This window comes from Trichechus manatus, unplaced genomic scaffold (genome assembly GCF_000243295.1).
Source record: "Trichechus manatus latirostris isolate Lorelei unplaced genomic scaffold, TriManLat1.0 scaffold00105, whole genome shotgun sequence".
In the NCBI taxonomy this organism is placed as follows: Eukaryota; Metazoa; Chordata; class Mammalia; order Sirenia; family Trichechidae; genus Trichechus; species Trichechus manatus.
Window position 1 is genome coordinate 7,002,995 of NW_004444041.1, and position 21,085 is coordinate 7,024,079.

Sequence of the window (21,085 nt, forward strand, 5' to 3'; positions counted from 1 at the left end):
GTGCTGACACAGCAGTGCCGGTAACTGCTGCTCCAGAAGCTGCTACAGCGAAGGTACAAGGGGGCTGCAGAGGAGGAGCAGCAGGACAGCGGCAGCGAGCCCCGGGGAGATGAAGACGACATCCCAATGGGCCCTCAGTCCAACGTCAGCCTCCCGGACCTGCACTAGCACCTCAAAGGGAAGGCCAAGGCCCACAAAGAGTCCGCCATGGAGAAGCAGCTGAAGGAAGAAGACAAGATTCTGGACAGCGTGGCCGAGGGCCGAGCCTTGATGTCGGTGGAGAAGGCCAAGGGAATCATATACGATAACCGCATCAAAACCAGTTGAATATTTCCACTGCCCCCCACCCCTGCCCCAGCCCCCATTACATCCTGAGTATGTCTGAAGAGCATCAGGAGCACGTGCGGAAGAAGTACCACGTCCCGGTGGAGGGAGATGGTATCTCACCACCATCAGAGCTTCAAGGAAATGAAATTCCCTGCAGCATCCTGAGAGGCCTGAAGAAAGATATCCACAACTCCACAACCCGACGTCCATTCAGACCCAGGGCATCCCTACCATTCTATCCAGCTTGGATATAATCGGTATCACCTTCACTGGTTCTGGCAAGATGTTGGTGTTCACGCTGCCTGTCATCATGTTTCTGCCTGGGACAAGAGAAGAGGTTACTTTTCTCCAAGCATGAGGGGCCCTGTGGACTCATCATCTGCCTTTCATGGGAGCTGGTCCGACAGACGCAGGCATCCTGGAGTACTACCGCCGCCTGCTGCAGGAGGACAGCTGCCTCTGCTGCAGGGCGTGCTCTGCATCAGGGGGCATAATCAAAGTGGGCCATGGCGGGGCCACTAGCTTGGATGTCATCCAGGAGGTGGAATATGTGAAAGAAGAAACCAAGATGGTGCACCTGCTCTAGTGCCTGCAGAAGACACTAGATATTAATATTATTCCATCTTTGTGGAGAAGAAGGCAGACATGGACACCATCCACAAGTACCTGCTGTTTAAGGGAGTGGAGACCGTGGCCATCCATAGAAACAAAGACAAGAAGGAATGGACCAAGGCCATCGAGGGCAAGAATGCAAGAAGGATGTCCTCATGGCCACAGATGTAGCCTCCAAGGGTCTAGACTTCCCTGCCATCCAGCATGTCATCAATAACAACATGCCTGAGAAGACTGAGAACTACATATACCTACACACACTGTATAGGCCATACTGGGTGCTCGGAAAACAAGGGCATCACCACCACCTTCATCAACAAGGCCCAAGATGAGTCTGTGCTGATGGACCCTAAAGCCCTGCTGCTGGAGGCCAAGCAGAAGGTGCCACCCATGCTGCAAGTGTTGGACTTCAGGGACAAGTCCATGCGGGACATCGTAGGAGAGGGTGGCTATGTCTTCTCTGCAGGTACAAGTTGCAGTTTTGAAGACATCAGCTGCAAGGACTGCCTGGCCCACAGCTCCATGGATTTCTGAGCTATCTGTCTTTCCTCCTTCTCTCCAAGAGGCAGTCCCTGGGGCTCCAGCCACCACCACCTACTCCTACACACACACACACCCCAGTCCCCTGGACGAGAAGCCAACATCCTTGGCCCAGCTGGCCTGGGCTGAGCCAAGCTAGTCCTGACTGCCTGCTCCCTGTGTCCCTAGAATCGCAATTTTTGTCCTCTTTCACCCAGCTTCTATTAAAGCATAGCCTCTGTGTTCTCAAAAATAAAAAGCTACGTGAGATCTTTGAAAGTATTATATGACTCTATGAAAAAGAAAATCAAAATATTTACAAAGAATTGAAAAAACTAGAAGTAGAATATGAACAGAAGAGGGTTCAACTTAGCCAATATTTTGATGCTATTAAGAATGCTCAACATGTGGGAGTTGAGAGTATTCCTTTGTCAGGTATGCCTGTGCTCCTTCCAACAACTTGACCCAGGACATTCCATTTCTGGTGCCCAGCAACCCTCCATCATTAAGAAGACTTCAGCCTATGCACCTCTGACTTGGGCAGTTTCTATACTGGCTCTTCTTGGCCATGGTGTTCCACATTTGGCCCCTGGCAGAAAACCTTCTGGTCCTTCTCCCCAGCCCACTTCCTCAAGCCTTACAGGTGTATGGTCGTAAAGTGGGCTTTGCCTTAGATCTTCCTCCTCGTAGGAGAGATGGGAGATATGTTCTATAGACCTGAACTTGGTCAGTGAGGTCATGATAATGATGTTTCTAGCACCAATGAAGATGATGGCTATCCTGAGGACATGGATCAAGATAAGCATGATGACAGCACTGATGGCAGCAACACTGACAGATTAGATGGAGAAAGTGAAGGGAATAAATTTGTGCACCATGATGGCAATGAGAAAGACAACAAAGATGAAAAAAGTCAGGTCTGAGTGTACTATTTGCAAATGCGCCTGGAAAATCAAGGGAAAAAAAAAAAGAACATGAAGGAGCTGACTCCTCTTCAAGCCATGATGCTTCAAATGGCAGGTCAGGGAATCCCTGAGGAGGGATGGGAAGTTGAGAAATGTTTAAGAAGGTGATGATGAAGATGATGCTGAAGCAGAAAAGCAATCACAAAAGCAGCATCAAAAGGAATCTCTTTCTGATGGCGCATCTACTGCTCCTTCACAGCAGCAGGCTCCTCCACAGTCTGTTCCTCCCTCTCAGATACAAGCACCTCCCATGCCAGGACCACCTCCTCTTAGACTACCACCTACTCCACCTTTAAGGTGGACCACCTCCAGGCTTTCCTTCCAAACCACCACCAGGAGCTCCTCCATTCCTGAGGCTACCTGGAATGCCAGGACTCTGAGGGCCATTATCCTGACTTTTACCTTCAGGACCACCACCTGGCCGACCTGCTGACCCACCTCCAGGTCTGCCTCCTGGCCTTCCCCTGCACCTCCAGGTATCCCTACACCTGGTGGGATGCACCCATTTTTGGTGCCTCCACTTGGGCCTCTCCCATCTGGGCTTTTCCCACTAGCTCTCTTGCTGCACCCCAGGGTTTTCAGTGCCCCACCCAACTGGATTCAGTGACTTAACATGGATGGTACAAGCACAGCCACCATTGAAAAAGCCACAGCAACCATCAGTGCCAAGCCACAGATCCCTAATCCCAAGGCACAGATGACTCGACTTGTGCACACTGCAGTGAGAGTTCATCAGGAGAATAAAGGGGCCACTGCTACTCCCCGAAGAAAGCCAGAGGATGATTCTGCTGTGCCTCTTGCCAAAGCAGCCCCCAAATCTGGTCCCTCTGTTCCTGTTTCAGTACAAACTAAGGATGACGTATATGAGGCTTTCATGAAAGACATGGAAGGACTACTGTGACAGCTTTTGATGCCGTAACAGCCTTCTGTTCATATCACTGGTTCATGGAGAAAGAGGCTCTTATGAAACTTCAGGGAAAGAGCTACTTCCACTGGCAGGGTATATTCTCATTTCAATGGAAGGAATATCCTAAAGCTTAGCCTTGGTCAGAATTTACTGTCTAAAAGAGAGGGTATTTCATTCAAAATAGATTGGCTGTTGAAGCAGTGCCACTAACATCCATTCCCTTTCATACCACCATTTTCCTCCCTTTTTTTTTTTTTTTTAATCCCATCTCCAGTTCTTTTGAAACATGAGATTAGAGGAGTCTTAGTTTCTTATTGTTTGGACTCTCTTCTTGTGTGCTGTGGGCACTCAAGTAGAAATCTCTGAGAAACCAATTTATTTCACCTCGTCTTGACTTTTGTGTTGGAGTTATTTTTAATATTATCTTGTAAATATTTTGTAATACTTTATCTGTGGTGAAATGAATCTCAATGTCATTTCCTATTACAAGGCTTATCTTGATCCATGTCCCCAGAATAGCCATCATCTTCACTGATGCTAGAAACATCATTATCATGACCTCACTGACCAAGTTCAGGTCTGTAAAACATGTCTCCTATCTCTCCTACAAGGAGGAAGATCTAAGGCAAAGCCCACTTTACAACCGTACACCTTGTGAGAGGAAAATGTGCGATTCTTTGATTAAAATTATTTCCCACTGACCTAATCCTGGAGTGTTTCACAGAGAAAATAAACAAATATTCTACACCAAGACTAAAAAGAAGCAGACTTCAAAGATTTAATACCAAAAAATATATAAACTCATTAGCTTTTATATTACATGTTGAAATGATAACTATTTTATCTATTGGGTTAAGTTTCACTTATTTCTTTTTATTTTTTAATGTGGTTACTAGAACATTTAAAGTTATGTATGTGGCACATATGTGTAGCTCATCTGATGTCTGTCTTAGATAATACCACTCTAGATCCTCCCATAAAGATGTCAGGAATGTGCAGAGAGAGAACTTTGTCACCTGGAAGCTTTCCAAGAACACTATTCCAAGTAGAAGCTGATGGTTCTTTGGGACGAGAAAACTTATTATCCTGATACATTTGGGGTAGTTATTGTTTGCCCTTTAGTTGATCATGCCTAATTTAAACATCCTTCTAAAAATTCTCTAAAGTGTTCCAGAAACTTGGTAGCAGTAGCAGAGACAGAAATAAGCATGGACTTTTCCAGGCTTCCTCTTCCCCACTTCAAAACTTACAGTCCCACACCTGTGCCCTGTGCTACCCTCCAGCCAGGCCCTGCTGCCATTCATGAGAGCTGGTTCTGCTAGATGCGTGGCCTGTGGCCCAGTCAGGCCTTGTCACTGAAGGTGGAGCAGCTGCTATACCATCAGCCCTCATGGTACCAGGACATCCTTGTCTTCCACAGTGAGATCCACAGTAGTGTGCTGGTATTAGGCTACGTCATTCAGGCCACAGAAAGGAACGAGTTCTCTTACCTAGAGATGACAGAGCCCCCACCCTCCCCCTAGAGCCTCTTCAAAAAATCCTATGACCAGCTCATGAAGACAACTCTTCAGAGAGGATGGCATCGCTGCCAAGGTAAGTGCCAGGGGCTGCACCTGGACATCACCAAGGAGATATGGGAGTGAGTTCTTCAAGTCAGTCTTCCCTGTGGTGGGCTACATGTACTGCAGATCACCTACATGATGTGCAGCAAAAATCTGAGCAGCAACTTTGGAGAGCCCTGAAGCAGCTGACAGAGAAGCAGGTGAAACAGATGCAGCTGATATACTACTACTTGGAAGTGTACCTAGGGGGCCTTTGTGCTGCCTGAGTTTTTCTGCAAGGCCCTGAATTATGTGAGCTAAACCCGGGAGTGTTTGCCACTGCTTCCCAGGAACCACAGATTAGGGACCCTCCAGGATACCTGGGCCTCACCCAGCCTTACACAAGACCCTCTTCTGGCTTTCACTCACCAACCAAGTGTTATAGGCCCCAGAATGCTGCCTGGCCAGCCCTGCTGGGTGGACTGTCTGTCTTTATATATGCAGGGTCCAGCCTCCAAGCCTATGCTAGCTATGTCTAGTGCTGTTCCCACCCCCCACCTGGAACTCACCAAACATGTATATTTATAAGAAAGTTTTTCTAAAAACTTGGCCTTGTTTCTACCAGGCCATCACATTCGGAAGTGAGACCATATTTTGTCATCATCTACACAGTTTTCCTGCCACTGAAGAGAAAATTTCAGTCCCCTTACTTCCTGGTATGTTTCTAGTATTTTCTTCTCAAGCCTCTCCTATCACCTAGTTGGATAAGATTGTACCTAGATGTGTCCTTGGGTAAAATCACCACGAAGTTATAGTAAAGCAAGAAGAAAGATTTTATTTGGCTTATGTTCCAAGAGGCAAAAGTGGGAAACAGACAAGCATGCTGCCAGAGCTATGTCCGAGGAATGTTACAGGATCATCAGTACATGTAGACATTACAAATGGGTAAAATCATTAAAAGCTTCACTTTTTCAGAGATTGGCTAAAAACTGCTCAATCACCGAAATTTCTACATTTTTAATTGTCTTTCTTAATAATCACTGGTACCAGTTTCGGTAACGACAGTCAGGGGGGGTCTTCATTGATCCAACAAAACTTACGATTTACTAAATGTTAATAGAAAAAGATAAGAGTGGAAAATATGTGGGTCTTTTGTGCTGTATCGAAGTATTTGTTTATGGGAAAGTTTTCCTAAAAGATGTTTTCCAAGATTGTGCTAGCTATTGTTTCTATAACTCAGGGCCCAGTTGATGTGTCCTTGTGAGTCTTTGTCACTCCATCTGGGTCAATTCTTTATACTCAAGGACAGGGAATAATGGTCCCAATTTAACCCCTAAGTCACTCCCTCCTTTTGACTGGAGATTGGAGATAACACATCGATGATCAAAACTTGGACTTAGTTGGGCTTCTAAACGGCAGCCATGGCAGGCTGTTTAAACTCATGGTGCTGGTTTTCCACTGGATACCATCTGGATCTTCACCAGGATCTTAAGTAAGAGTGACATGTCCATCAATCACATTGCAGAAATGAGCAGAACTGATGTACATCAGCATTTTAGCTTGAGCCTTTCTTTTGCCTTTTAAGTGTATAAGACAATAGAAGATAAGTTTTATTATGCCTAATACTATCAGGATGAAGATCTAGCACATGTGTTTATTCCTGATAGTACCTGTCTTAGTTGTCTGTGCTGCTATAACAGAAGTACCACAAGTGGATGGCTTCAACAAACAGAAGTTTATTCTTGCACAGTTTAGTAGGCTAGAAGTCCAGATTCAGGGCATTAATTAGCTCCAGGGGAAGACTTTTTCTCTCTGTCAGCTCTGGAGGGAGGTCCTTGTTATCAATCTTCCTCTGGACTAGGAGCTTCTCAGTGCAGGGACCCCAGGTCCAAAGGACACGCTCTTTTCCTGGCACTACTTTCTTGGTGGTATGAAGTCACCCATCTCTCTGCTCACTCCTCTCTTTTATACCTCAAAAGAGATTGGCTTAAGACACAACCTAATCTTGTAGATTGAGTCCTGCCTGCTTCATTAACATGACAGCCTGTAATCCTGCCTTTTTAACATCATAGAGGTAGGATTTACAACACATAGGATAATCACATCAGATGACAAAATGGTAGACAATCACACAAGACTGGGAATCATGGCCTAGCCAAATTGATACACATTTTTGGGGTATACAATTCAATCTACAACAGTAACCAAACAAACAAATCTGGTCTTTGTAGGGGTATTATAGTGTGTAACCAAATATCTTGCTGTGTAATTCTATGTATATCTTGTTCTACTTCTCAGAGATCGCTGTTGTGTTTCCATTCCATTAGCAACTTTGTCTGCTATCTGTCCCATAGTAATTGATAAATTTCTTAATGATTTCTCCAATTCATCTATACTATAAGTAGGAATTAGAGCTCTTAGAAATGGCCAACCGCATCCTGAGTGTTGGACCAATTGTGTTTTCTTCTGATTCTCATTTTATATTGTATAACAATTTAACATTACCTTTCCAATATTTACTAGCATCATTACTATGAATATCCAAAAGTAATCCTAAAGTTCCCAAAGTGCACTGCCCATGCATTTGCCAGGAATCAAAACCTGGACTTAGTCGGGCTCCTAGATGGCGGCCACAGCAGGCTCTTTAAATTTACGGTCTTAAAAAGATTAATCTGGCCAATTCAGAAGTCCCCCCATTTAGGTCATTGTAATGAATCCTTTTCTTATGTTAAATCATGCCGTCTTTCTAACTACAGAGCCGAATTAGGCCCAAAATTCTTTACCATATAGGCAGCAGGTGTACCAGATGGTAGGCCATCAATTTTACTTTTCTCTTGGTTATTTCTTGTTTTACATTTGGAAAAGGTAAAAGAAAGGGGTTTCAAAACAGAGCACTATTTTCCAGATTCTCTCTGAATCACAAAAAGAAACCTAATGAGGAACACCACAGGGTTTGGACAGAGTTTTGCTTTGTTGTGCAAGAATTTGCTTGTGGGTGACAGGCAGCCTAATGCTCTAGCCTGTCTTGCAACCACCTTATCCTGTCACAGTAATTTTTAACACTCATGATGGGCACCTGTGAGCCTTTAATGGTTTTTTACTGGTCAACCCGGGCCCAAATTTTGCAGCTTCTAGTGACCCAGAGATCTCTTTAGTAAGTTTCAAGTGCCAGAATCTGGACACCAAACTGCAGTTCACCAAAAAGGTCACTAGATGTCACTCTTAATCAAATGATCAAGCAAAAAATTACAAGAAAGCATCTCAAGACAGTTTTCAAAATAATATGGCAGAAAAAAAGATTAAGAAATCGTGAGAAAGAGAACAAAAATGAATAAGCAAAGGCTCGTTTTCTGAAAGCACTTACCCTGTTGGTGTGGAACGGACATGGAGTGCAATGCGTGGGATCCAAATGACAGGACCTCTCTTTGCCAGCTTTTGCTCCAGAGTCCAGTCTCCTCAAGGTCAACTGGATTCATTGCATCAGAAAATCCTGCTGTGACTATACCATTTAATTGTTCTAGGGTAAAATCACCACAAAGTTATAGTAAAGCAAGAAGAAAGATTTTATTTGGCATATGTTCCAAGAGACAAAAGTAGGAAATGGACAAGCATGCTGCCAGAGCTATGTTTGTCCAAGTCTGAGGAATGTAACAGAATCATCAGTATGTATAGACATTATAAATGGGTAAAATCATTAAAAGCCTCACTTTTTTCATAGATTGGCTAAAGACTGCTGAATCACTGTGATTCTACATTTTTAATTGTCTTTCTTAATAATCATTGTTACTAGTTTCAGTCAGGGGTCTTCATTGGTCCAACAAATCTTACTATTTACTAAATGCTAATAGAAAAAGACAAGAGTGAAAATATGTGTGTCTTTCATGCTCTACCAAAGTATTTGTTTATGGGAAAGTTTTCCTAAAAGATATTTTCCAAAATTATGCTAGCTATTGTTTTTATACCTTGAGGCACACCCGATGTGTTCTCGTAAGTCTTTGTCCCTCCAGCTGGGTCACATTCTTTATACTCAAGGACAGGGAATAATGGTTCCAATTTTAACTCCTGAGTCAGATGCAACACTGAAATTTTTTAGACGCACAGGACCACTGTAATGAAAATTTTAGGCCAAAGCTGAAGTCTGCTCCAAGATTGTTCTGAAAATTACTTCAGTTAAGGAAAAAAAAAATCCATATTTGAAAGTCAGTTCTAATGCCCTCACAATTTTCTGTAGAGAGTAGAACTTTGCCATTGATTAAGCACCTGGAGCCACACCTAATGCCTTTGTGTTCCTGCTCAAGCCATATTGAAGCTCCTAGAGGGCAAGGACCCCCTTTATCTCCAGGCACTAGTACAGAGTGTGCTCAGCAGAACTGTGCTCACTAGAGTTGTCTCAAGCAGTCAGACCAGTCTCACAAAGAATATTAGCTACAGAAGAGAATTGTTTGCAACCAGACATCACATGCTGTGATCACCAGGTCTCATGACAATGGCTGGGTAAAGTACTTATCCTCTAGTTGGGGAGGTAGGGGAAGGGGAAACTGCTTGACCTGTATAACCACTGGCCATCACAAGTCTCACCCAGGGGCTTCTAAAGGATTGATTCCTTGGAGGAATAAATGTCAGCCATTTGAGTTAAACAGAAGTCTGATGTCAGAGTGCTGTTTGTAAGCAAATTGTAACAGATTTATGGATCAGAGGATGCAAAACTGCAATGAGGGAGCCCAAGCTCCCTAGTGAGAGCTTTTTATCCAAACCCCACCCCCAACCCATTTAAGATCCCGAGTCCTCTGTCAGCACTGAAACAGACATCATGAAGGCCATAAGACCCAGAATATGAATAATTCTGCTTAATTAAGCATATATTTGCCACAGGAAGAAGCAAGATTAGACCTGGATATGCAGTTTCCCTAGGGGCAGCCCGAGAATTTGGAGAAGTTAATGCTGTGAGCACAGCTGCAAGCTTAAGGTGCCTCCCTTAACAAGGACTGATTTTTTAGAAGAACTCTAATGAATGAGCATCTTACAATAAGCAGGAGTGCTATGCTTAGACAATGGGGTTTAAGAATGGCTTTCAAACCATATTCCCCAGTACCTTAGGTATTCTCTGGGTCAGTAGGCTAGTGAAAGTGTTTTGAATATACCCTCCCCCACTGCACCTAGAGCAGATTTGCTTTGCTGTAGGTCAAAATTCCACAAAAGGGGGTTCAAAAGCCATTGGCTCACCTGTTATCCACTCACAAGTACAGTGTACAGTGATGAGGGGGTGGGGAGAAAGGTGTTGGTAATCAGTTACCTTTAACAGATCCCGCCAAAGAAACTATTAACAGCCTGCCCCAGAGGGCAGCTTTGACATTTTTCCTATCCCTTTCTATTGGTTAAGGAGCCCAGGTGGTACAGTGGTTAAAGTGATCACCTGCTAACCAAAAGGCTGGTGGTTTGAAACCACCAGCAGCTCTATGGGAGAATAGATGTGGCAGTCTGCTTCTGTAGAGATTTACATACAACCTTAGAAACCCTATGGGGTCGCTATGAGTTGGAATCAACTCGATGGCAGTGGGGTTGGTTTGTATTGCTTAGTACTTATCTAAGTGACTTATTACAATTAGGACAAAAAATAGTTGTCTTCTACTAAGAATAATTTTAGATAGGCTTGGTGCTAAGAAATATCATGCATGATTACAACCAGTTTTCTTATAGAAAAATAGCCACTGTACTCTGTTCCTGAGCAGTTTCAGGTATAGATACCTGATATTAAGCAGAAACACAAAGAATGAGTTAAACCCAAAGTGGGCTTGGTACAAATGAGGAATTTCAATTAAGGCCAACCTACAGGCCAGTCTTTGCACATTTCATTATAATACTTTACTTTGTCTTCTTGAACCGCCCTTTGAAATCTTCTGTTCAGCTCTTTTACTTCATCATTTCTTCCATTCACTTTAACTGCTCTGTGTTCAAGACCAAGTTTGAGTCTCTTCTGACATCCATTTTGGTCTTTTCTTTCTTTCCTGTCTTTTTAATGATCTTTTGCTTCCTGGACTTGAAGCACTTACTGATGAAGACCAAAGACCATAGCCTTCAGTATGGATTACACCTCAACATAAAGAAAACAAAAATTCTCACAACTGGAACAATAAGTAACATCATCAGTTAGCAGTCGATCTCTTTAACCACTTCGCCACCAGGGCTCCTTAATTGACATACTAACCACCATATCGTATAGTTTTGATGAGTCTTTGTAACAAAGATGCCACATCATTCCCTTTCCCATGACAGACATCACTTTTGTCTTTCCTAATAAGCCCAAGGAAGCTTTACAATTCATCTCATTGTGCTCCAGGTAACCACTACCTATCAACCAGGTGAAATCTCCCTCTCCAACTACAAAAGCTTCTCCTGACCATTAGCCTGTCAGAAAAGTGCTTTCAGGTGTTTGAGTCTGAGACTGAAGTGAAGAGCCCAAGATGAGGTAGTACATCTCTTCCTACCTCCACTACATTCAGATGGAAGATGAGCTTCAGCCCACAGGTTTTATAGTATCTTCAAGTCAGACAGCTGATTTCAAAGGAATACAATTAAGATCTTAACTCCTAGGTGAGGGAGTGTCTCAGCCTCCAACTTTAAAACTACATAATGCTTAAGTTCCCCTTAGTTCTATTTTTCACTAGTGTGTCACATAGGACATTTCCTTCCCTCAAAGAAGTCTAATTAAAAAATAATCTACTTTTCCTCCCATGGTTTTCGCCCAAGCTGATCCAACCTTTAGTCTCAGGTAAAAGTTAGGGGTGGGGAGGTGGAGGAAGCTAGGTTTTAGCCACTGTCTGCCATTACTCAAACAGGCATTCTTTTGACAATAGAGGCTTTAGGATTCCAACTGAAGGCTAAAAGAAAGGGTTATTTAGAAACTTTTCCTGAAGAAAGCAAGATAAGGTTGCTGAACTTGCTTTAAAAATAGATCCTTCAAACCTACGTGTTTCTTTTAAAAGGGGATTAAACAACTGCAGTAAAATAGCTGAAAGAGGGATTTTTCTAAAGTATCTTTTATGCTAGAGGTTAAAAAGAGGTCAGTTTAAAAGCTGGTGACATCTGGAGGCACCCCGGAAAGCATGGCCCCTGGTCTCTCCATCACCCAGAACTAAAACAATTTCTGAGGCCAACTCTTCAGACAGGGATTGGACTGGACTGTGGGACATAAAGTGATACTCGTGAAGAATGTGCCTCTTAGACAAGTAGATATAAGAGACCAAAGGGGGGGCTTCTGTCCAGAGGTTAGAGGGGAAGGCAGAGACAGTTAGGAGCTGGTTGAATGTTCATGGGGAATCAGGGGCGGAGGGGAGGAGTGTGCTGTCACAGAATGGGGTGAGCGGTTGGGGTCTCATAACAGTGTATGTTAAAAAAAAAATTCTGTATGGGAGACTAACTTGAAATGTAAACTTCATTTAATTACATCAGTAAAAAAAAAAAAAAAAAGCTGGTGACATCTCAGAAAGCAGAATTTGAGCATGAGAGAAAAAATACCATAATTCAAGATCTGATCATAAGCTTCTCCAAGAACTATCTCCCTTTAGAAACCCTAGTTCCTAGAAAAATGTCTCTATTATCTGTATTTTGAGGAAGAGAAGGCATGCCTGACGCAATGACTTCAGAAAGTTACCCTGCCTCTTAAGAGGTGCTTTCTGCCACACACAGTGCCTAGTTCCCCTTTTTTCAAGTTCCTTAATCTGTTTGCTTAGGCTCCTTCACCTTTTTCTTTGTTGTCTTTCACTTCTAAAGTAACCTAACCAAAATTTCCCTTGAGATCTACCAGGAGTTTGGTCCTTTCCACCCAGCCCTCTTAGGAGTCAAAGAACATTTTAGTATGCAGCTTATATGTAAAACATTGGACTACAGTCACCCAACCTGGCCCAAACCCACACCACCAGCAACAGAGCATCCAACAGTGCTTACAGCAGCTCTTTCTCTTTTTTCATACTCAAAGCACTGCCTTGTTCTTGAGTGCAGATCAATGAGAATGCCTAGGCGCTACTTCAGCACTACAATTGCTCCCTAATTGCTGGCCGGTGGGAACAAGCCTGGGGTGCTGCCTACTTTAAAGAAAGAAAGCACCACTCTCGCTTTTTTTTTTTTTTTTTTTAAACCATACTGTAAAGATTGCTGAGTTGTTAAAGACATATTTTGAGGGAATAATTTAGAGTCATTTTCCAAGCATGGCTGAAATTCAGCCACTGAATCAACTTTCTAGCACTTACTCTTTTTTTTATTTTTAAATGAAGGTGAAATGCAATCTTTCATTTTTTCTTATTCTTTTTTTAAATTATTACTGTAGTACTTTACGTGAAAGCCTAGCTTCTCATTAAACAGTTAGTACACATTGTTTTGTGACATTGGTTACCAACCCTATGACATGTCAACACTCTCCATTCTCAGCCTTGGGTTCCCTATTATCAGCTTTCCTGTCCCCTCCCACCTTCTAGTCCTTGCCCCTGCGTTAGTGCATCCCTTTAGTCTCATTTTGTTTTATGGGCCAGTCTAACCTTTGGCTGAAGGGTGACCTCAGGAGTGACTTCATTACTGAGCCAAAGGGGTGTCTGGGGGCCATACTCTCAGGGTTTCTGCAGTCTTTGTCAGGCCAGAAGTCTGTTCTTTTTTTTTAGTTAGAGCTTTTTTCTCCAGCTCTGTCTAGGACCTTCTATTGTGATCCCTGTCAGAGCAGTCCATGGTAGTAGCCGGGCACCATTTCGTCGTGCTGGACTCAGTCTGGTGGAGGCTGTGGTAGTTGTGGTCCATTAGACCTTTGGACTAATCTTCCGTTGTGTTTTTGGTTTTCTTCATTCTCCCTTGCTCCTGACAGGGTGAGACCAGTGGAGTATCTTAGATGGCTGCTCACAAGCTTTTAAGACCCCAGACGTTACTCATCAAAGTAGAATGTAGAACGTTTTCTTTATAAACTATGTTATGCCAATTGAGCTAGACGTTCTCTGAGACCATGGTCCCCACAGCCCTCATTCCAGTAATTTGGTCCCTTAGGGAGTTTGGATGTGTCTATGGAGCTTCCATGACCTTGCCTTAGACAAGTTGTGACTAGCAGTTACCCTTAATATGAAAGTTTTTAGTATGCCCTAAAAAATTTTAAAGATCCCTGGTGGTGCAACGGTTAAGTGCTCAGCTGCCCAAGAGGCTGGCTTCAGGCAGGCAGTTTGAAACCACTCAGCAGCTCTGAGGGAGAAAGACCTGAAAATCTGCTTCTGTAAAGACAGCCTAGGGTAGTTCTACTCTGTCAGATGCGGTCGCTATGAGTAGAAATCGACCTGATGGCACCCAACAACAATAAGATATTCCAAAAGGAGAAATATGAGTAGATATTTTTGGCTATACCCTGGTATACACTTCCTTACCGTCAGACAATACTAATGATCTTTACTCACCTGTGTGTCATTCATTTATTCATTCATTCACAAGTTTTATTGAGGCCTATGATTCAAGGAAATGAGGACGTGACCTAATGAGGCTTGAGGGTTTTTTTGTGCTTCTCAAAGTTCATGCTAGAAAGTCTGGGAATCCTAATTAGGACAGGCATCTTTCTGGAGAGTCAACTCTACTTATATAGATTTGGAGGTAAAAAGCATTGTTTTATGTTAAGATAATAGCAATCCATATTGATATAAATAAATGCTTTAATAAATAAATGGGGGCAAAGAGGCAAATCTTCCTCATAGTAGAATTCTAAGTCATATATGTAAACTCTAGGAGGTAGAGTTTAATTTCTCTCCCCTTTGGATGTGGGCTGAACTTAGTGACTCACTTCTAGAGAACAGAGGATGGAAAGGGAAGAAAATAACTTTACAGATGGAGAAACCTGGCAAACACTACCTTAACCAAGTGATTAAGGTTAACATCACCAGTGATAAGTCATATTGCAATCAGGTACCCCATGATACGATGTGACAAGAAGAGGGCTTCATCCCTGTGGTATTCTTCTTCAAACCCATAACCCCAATCTAATCATGAGAAAAACATCAGACAAAATCAAATTGAAGGAAGTTCTGCAAAATATCTGACCAGTACTGTTCAAAACTGTCAAGGTCATGAAAAATAAGGAAAGACTTGGGAAAAAAAAAGTCACAGATCAGAGGAGACTAAGGAAATGAGACAACTAAATACAATGTGGTAACCTGGATTAGATCCTGGAACAGAAAAAAGACATTAGTGAAAAACCAGTGAAATCCAGATAAAGTCTGGAATTTAGTTCATAGTAATGAACAAATGTTCATCTCTTAGTTTTGACAAATGTACCATGGTTACATAACATTAGAGGAAAGTAGATGAAGGGTATACGGAAACTGTCTTTACTATCCTTGCAAGTTTCTGTTAATCTATAATTGTTCCTAAGTAAAACATTTATTTAAAAGAAAATAAAATACATTGCAAAACTTGTCTTAGTTTGTAAGATAAAACATGAGCCTTCAAAGAAATCTTATGCTTTTCACAGACTGCTTTAAACTATGCTTCCCTCCAGACTTTCCGGAGGCACCCCTTTCGTTACTAAGTGGTAATTTAGAGCAAAAAATTGAAAAGCTATATGTTTATGTAGATGAATTCTATGGCTTCATGGAGAACAGATGTGAGGGTGATAAGACTAGAAGCTGACAGGCTAGCTAGATTCTAGCTGGGATGGAACCAAGTCTAAGGCAGTAAATTAATAGATAACTAGTACAAATTCACCTACTTTATTCCTGTGACTACTACCAGTGCTTTCTGGGATTTAGTGACTTCAGCCATTCATTTTCATCTAGAGTTTTCACATATCTGTACTGAAGAGAAAGAAGATCCTCTTCCAAGGTAGTCACAAAATTACAAACATGCTTGAGAAAAATGTGTTTTAAAAAACAACAACACCTGGTTTGGGATATGCGTAAGTAGTAGTTAAGAATATGGCTTTGGAGGTAGATAGACTTGGGTTCATTTTCCAGTTCTACTGTTTACTAGCTATGTGACCTCACACTAGTTAGCATCTCTAAGTTTCAGTTTCCTCATCTGTGAAATGGGAATAAAAATAGTGCTTATTCATAAGATGTTATGAGAATTGATTGATGTGACGTATGAAAAGCCTCTAGAACAACACTTCAGGGCACAAACACATACAGCACTTACTAACACACAGGATTTTTTCTAGAGGAAATACATATTGACTCATTTAATCCTCACAAGAATCCTATAAGGTTGGTACAATTATTAGTTTTCATATTCCACATGAAGAATCTGAGCCACAGGAAGTTAAATAATTGGTCCAAAATAATACAGCCTATAAGTAGTAGAGCTAGACTCAGACCCAAGCAACCTGTTCTAGAATCCTTTCCCTTAGCACACTATAATGTCTCTTACGTTTTCAGAAAAGAAGGAAGAAGGAGTTGTCCAAGAAAAGTGGCACCATTATAAAACAGAAATGGTCAGCACTACTGTATAGTTAAAACAGAAAACCAACCCTGTTGCCGTCGATTGCAACTCATGGTGACCTCACGTGTTACAGAGTAGAATCACGCTCCATAGGGTTTTCTTGTCCATAATCTTTATGGAAGCAGATCACCAGGCCTTTCTTCCATGGTGCTGCTGGGTAGGTTTGAATCTCTGACCTATAGGTTAGTAGTTGAGTGGAAACTTTTTTTGCCACCCAGCTACCTTACTGTGGAGTTGCAAATGTATAAATAATGCAGAAGTGAATTGGGAACAATACCATATTCATGTCCAAGAGTCAACTGGAATGGCAGCACTGAATTCTACAGGCCCAATAGTAAGTAAGAACATTCATCTAGAAGTCATACAATAACAATGTGAAAATAAGGCTTAGCAAAAAGAGAAGCCACACCCCATGTGCTAATTCCAATGTTTTTTTAATTGGTTCCCTGGACAGAAAGTTCAACTACTAGATAGTCCAGTTCAAAACCAGACACATGACAACCCTCCCTGGAGAGGAGCCAGCCAACATTCCTACTTCTCTGCAGGGTTTGATAATTCATTGCAATGGTCACACAGAACTCACAGACCATACTCACAGTTATGGTGTTTATTATGGAAGTAACAGGTTACAATTCAGGTTCAGGAACACTCAGGAAACAGTTTTTCGATCAGGACAGCCTTTTCTCAGCCATGCCATAGGCAGACCTCTCTCTGGCCCTCAGCCCCTCTGGCCCTCAGGCCTCCGGCCTGGCCTGTGCCCTGCTCAGCCAAGTGTTACAAAGCTCCTTTAGCTCTGCCAATAAGTGCCTAGAGGCAACCCACTCTGCCAGTAAGCCTCGGCCTGAGGGCTCTCAGCTCTCTAGCTCCATGGGTCTGAAAGCCTAGCTCCACAGACAAGTGCCCAAAGGCACCCCACTCTGCTTGCAAGCCTCCTGCCCGAAGGTGCTCAGCTCTCTTGTTCCATGGGCAGGGGGAAGGGGGAAGCCCACATCGATGTCTCCTGGTAATCTCCTGGTTCTGCTGCCTCTGCTGCTGCTTCTTGCCATCTCTTGCCTTCTTCGGTGTTACAGCTCTGTGTGTCCTGGGTCCAGGAAGTTTCCAGCACAGGGATCCCAGGTTGAAAGGATGTGCTCTACTCCTATCTCTTCTTCTTGGTGGTGGCGATGTCCTCCCCTTCCCACCTCTGGGATGGCTTATTTTAAGACTAGCAGGATGGCAAAACTGACCAATCCCCTCGTTAGGGTTCCATACACCTTATTTTCATGGTCCTACTCCCACAAGGGTGCCATGCACCTTATTTACATTATTAGCAAGCTGTCGAATCCCCTTGGTAGGCCACAAGCACTTCATTTGCATAGTCCCACCCTACCCAATCGTTTGGTGGGAGTTACAAGACCATGGTGAGAAAGGCTATGTAAAAGCAGTCCATTGCACCTCAAACACCATAATTTAATTGTGTCAATTTTTCTTCAGTCTTCCTTTTTCATTGTCCAGCTTTCACATGCATATGAGACAATTGAAAATAACATGGCTTAGGTCAGGCTTACCTTAGTCCTCAAAGTGATATCTTTGCTTTTTAACACTTTAAAGAGGCCTTTTGCAGCAGATTTGCCCAATGTAATACATCATTTGATTTTTTGACTGCTGATTCCATGGGCATTGATTGTGGATCCAAGTAAACTGACATCCTTGACAGCTTCAATCTTTTCTCCACTTATCATTTATGTGATCTTTTACAACATTAAAAGATCACATGTACAAACCTAACTTAGAATATAAGCAGAGCTATAACTTCAGAATTTCTTGCCATGCTGATATTTCTATATTCTCTGTTTAAAATGAGAAAGCAGCTGCAAGTACTGTAGTAAAGACCCTATCCACATAGACTTTCTCTTGAGTCCTTCCCTCCTCACCATCCCCGCTTCCCTGGCTTATGTTCTTATTTCTCACCTATATATACCTTGGCTCTACCATCCCAGTTATTTTCGCCACCTTTAGGATCCCATCCTCTAAAACATTCTCCACTTTCAACGCAGAGGGATCTTTCTCAAACACAAAACCCTTCCACGGTCACCCATCATGTTCAGATAAAGACAAAATTCCTGCCATGGCAAAAAAAGAAAAGAAAAAGAAAGAATAGAGAAAAAGACCATTTACTGACTGACCCAATCTTTCACCATTCACCTTGTGATAACAACTTTTATGTGTCAACTTGGCTAGGCTCTGGTGCCCAATTGTTTGGTCAAACACTAGTCTAGATGTTGCTATGAAGGTATTTACATGTGATTAACATTGGCAATCAGTTAACTTTAAGTAAAGCAGACTACCCTCCATAATGTGGTGAGCTTCATGTAATCAGTTAAAGGCCTTAAGAGCAAAAACTGAGATTTCCTGAAGGAGAACCCACACTCTGCCCACCCTCCAATCTCCTACTGCTGCCCCACACTGGCCAAATCAATCAGAAGCCAGAGGGCAAAGGAGCCCAATGATGGAATCAATATGGCTCAACCTCCCAGGGTGCAGAGCAGAGTAGGGAGGGTGGGGAATAAAATCTGGAAGAGCAAATGGAAAACATCCAACACAGACTCTCTCCAAGAAAAGAATCATTGGCCACATTCTAAAGGTTAAGAGTTTCAAGAATAATAATACAGAGAAAAACTTATCATTTTAGCAGCTGGTAAGAGAACTAGTTTTAGGAAGGAATACTTTGATAAGTCAATTGTGATAAAGAGAGCAATAGGCGGGCACCCAGGTTCTTTGCAGTAGAGTCACGTTTCTCTGGATAATAAGAAGTGAAAGGAAGGTGGAATGGGCTCAGGGCACTCTTGAGGAAAGCTTAAGGGTAAGAGGCAGACAATAGTTGGGGACCAGGAAGAAAGACTTGGGAGAAGAGATCAATGTAAGGGAGATTTTCAAGCGAAATTCTGGGCACTCTGACCATATTAGACCACAGTAAGATGAAAACATAATATCCTCAGTTAAAATGGATTTCTTCTGGAAGCCAAGGACGAAAGTGAGTTTACATCAAGATTGGTATAGGGCCACCGAAGAGCCAGGCAAGGGTTCAAAAAGAAAGTCACATCTCTTAGTTACACAGTAAAGAAACTGTGATTCAGAGAGGCAAAGTGACCGACTTCAATGTTAGCTGTAATATTAGTAAATGTTAGAAGAGACAAAGCAGGACTCAAACCCTGGTCTGAAAGATTCCAACTTCTGGGTACTTCTGTCAAGCTATCTCCTTCTGTCATATTTCCAACGCAGAAGCAGAGGGGTGAGCATGTTAAAGGACTTGTTTCTCCTCTAAACATAGAAGCTATGGCTGTATAATATAATTTTTATAGCTACATACTAACGTTAAGGCTAAAATTTATGGAGTATATGCTGTGCACCAAGGGATACATGTGGGTTATCTTGTCTAATCAAAATAAGCTGGGAAAGCTCCTATTACTATTCCATTTCACAGATGAGGAAATAGATTAGAAAGATGAAACAAGTTGTCCAAAGGTGCACAGCTGGTAAGTTTGAATTCAGAATTCAAACTGAGGCAATCTGTATTTCTAGATAATCTTAACAAGTGTATTGAATACGTTTATTCATTTTAAGCATTTAAAAAGAGAATATTTATATATTTTTAAAGGAAGACCTACAAACCTAGATGAATTCTTGGTTGCTCCCAGCTCTAAAGATCCTATGGTTCTGTTATCACAAGTCTCCCTTCATTTTTAGCCCCAATTCCTGCTGTCTTACATATCACAATAATTGCTGCCATTGTATTTTTCACATTTTCTCTTTAAAATGAAACTAACAGTGACAGCTTTGGGATCCCACAGTGCTTCCTCAGGATCCCATATGTTAGAAGAGGTTCCCTGCAATGATCTCAGTGGCAGCTCATCTCTGCACTTGATCCCCTCTGCAGGCCTACTTCAGGTTCAGGAGCTTATAAAAGGCAGAAGATTTCTTTCAATAAAGAAAAGGGACAGGAAGCATCGTGATTCCCCCCAAGCGCTTAGATTTTGGTAGCGTTTACTCACACTGTTACTTCATCAAGCAGAAGTGGCCTTCTGTCTTTATCTGGAATGTTCTTGACGAGCGTTGTGATCTAATATGCTGTTATGGCACATCTTAGACTTTTCCGTAAAATACTTTATCCATGGATATCAAAGCATTTGTCAACATTGTCATTACAGTTCACATCATCTCTGTGAGTTTTGAGAAGGCATTATGTCTATTTTATAGTCAGTGACAAAATGTTGCAGAGAAAAGCAGGTGCCTTACTAAGTCGTGAAATAATAGCAAAGTTTTTTTTGAACCAATGTCCTGTGTTCCTGACTCCAGGTAAGATTAATTCATCTCCTGAATATATTCTGTTTTTCCTTCTCCATATGTCCAAAGCCACCATAACCTACAGGATAAAGAACCAGTCTTTAATGTTACATGTTAAGGCCAGAAGCCGGCACCAACCTTCCCTTACAACTCTACAGCCCAGTGGACGAAAGGATATGCATTGGCGTCAAAAAGAATTGATACCAGTTGCTGTCAAGCTGATTCCAACTAATGCAACCCATGTGTGTCAGAGTCGAGCTGTGCTCCATAGGGTTTTCAATGGTTGATTTTTCTGAAGGAGATCACCAGGCCTTTCTTCCTAGTTGCCTCTGGGTGGACTCAAACCTCCAATCTTTTGGTTAGCAGCTAAGCACATTAACTGTTTGCTCCACTCAGGGAGTTTAAATCCCTGTTCCATCACTTAGTAGCTGTGAATCTTT

At 42.3% G+C, this 21,085-nt stretch overlaps 1 pseudogene; it reads left to right on the forward strand.

Annotated features, from left to right (window-relative positions):
• Window positions 1–30: 30 nt before the first annotated feature.
• Window positions 31–3,432, forward strand: LOC101358336 (WW domain-binding protein 11 pseudogene; annotated as a pseudogene).
• The last annotated feature ends 17,653 nt before the right edge of the window (window positions 3,433–21,085 follow it).